The sequence below is a fragment of the Rhinopithecus bieti genome, unplaced genomic scaffold (genome assembly GCF_001698545.2).
Source record: "Rhinopithecus bieti isolate Rb0 unplaced genomic scaffold, ASM169854v2 scaffold_26603, whole genome shotgun sequence".
Lineage (NCBI taxonomy): Eukaryota > Metazoa > Chordata > Mammalia > Primates > Cercopithecidae > Rhinopithecus > Rhinopithecus bieti.
In genome coordinates, this window is record NW_016812252.1 from 1,485,453 (window position 1) to 1,486,832 (window position 1,380).

The window sequence follows — 1,380 nt, forward strand, 5'->3', positions numbered from 1 at the left end:
GTGATTTGAACTGTTAAGCTGAGGAATTCTTCTAGAACATTATACAGAGAATAAAAAATGAAGAATAATAATGAGAGAAATGGCATGATCCTAGCTTAACTGAGGTGAGAAACCAACAGAGGGACAACAAGAAGGACCAATATCAATAGATGAACATCCCACAAGTATTCTGTGGGTGACAGCACAAGATTTTGTGGAAAATCCCTAAGTAACTTGAGCTGCCTCCCTGACTAGTATGTCAAGCTGCTCCAGGGCACACAATTTAAGCCAAATATCAATGTTGAACATAAAGTACATCTTAGTTTTCCACAATATGTGTTTTATTTTTCCTTTTATAAATTCTGTCTCACCTTTGTCATCTGGCAACCAATCAATATATGTTTAATCTTCTTATTTAAGTACGTTTAAGCTGTGCTTTTAACTAAACTGAATGTCTCTTTTTATTCTTTGACAAAAGCATAAAAGAAGACAGTGAAAAAAATGGCAATAGACAAGGAGGTTCAAACATTTTAATAAGAGTTTCAGAAAAGGAAAATAGAGAGAATGGAAGACAGGCAATATTTGGAAAAATGATGAACATTTCCCAAAGCTTGGGATGGTCAGAAGTTTTCAGATTTATAGAGCCTACCAAAATAGAGCAGGGTAAATAAAAATAAACCTATACTTAGAAACTTAGAAAGCTAATGGAACTTTAGGCCATTAAAGAAAAACAGGAAGTTTAAGAGACCACAAGTAAAAAAGGCATAGCACTGCAATTGTACAATAGTCTGAATGATATCAGATTTTTATTTAACAACATCAAATCCAAGAAGACAATGGAGAAAGATCTTCAAAACCCTGATGAAAATAATGTTGAAATTATTTTATACCCAGCCCAACTATAATTCATTTGTACATATAAATAACTAAATTTTCAGACATTTAAAACTCAGAAATTTTATTGACACAGATCCTCACCAAAAGCACTTCCAAAAGATTTACTCAAAAAGAAGAAAATTAAATGAGACATTGCATATAAAACATTTGTTATGATGTTAAATCTGTTTCTTCTTTACTACTAAAATGGACAGAGAACTGGGTAGAAAATGGCAGATAGAAGGCAGCTCCCACTTGGATGAACAGAATAGTGTGTGGAGACTCATATCATGAAATTTTGCTCCAAGAAGCACTGCAGGAACGTACCAGAAAAAGTGAAAGAATTCACAGAGCCTTCAAAAGAAGTGGTGTGCTGCTGCAAACGCCATGAGACAGCTGAAAAACTGTGAGTACCCAAAGTGTGAGAAGGTGAAAGTCTGCTACTGAACACACATTTTCACTGGGGAACGTGAAAATTCAGATCACAGGAGAAGGATTTTCCTTTACCTAGAGCTAAAATGAATT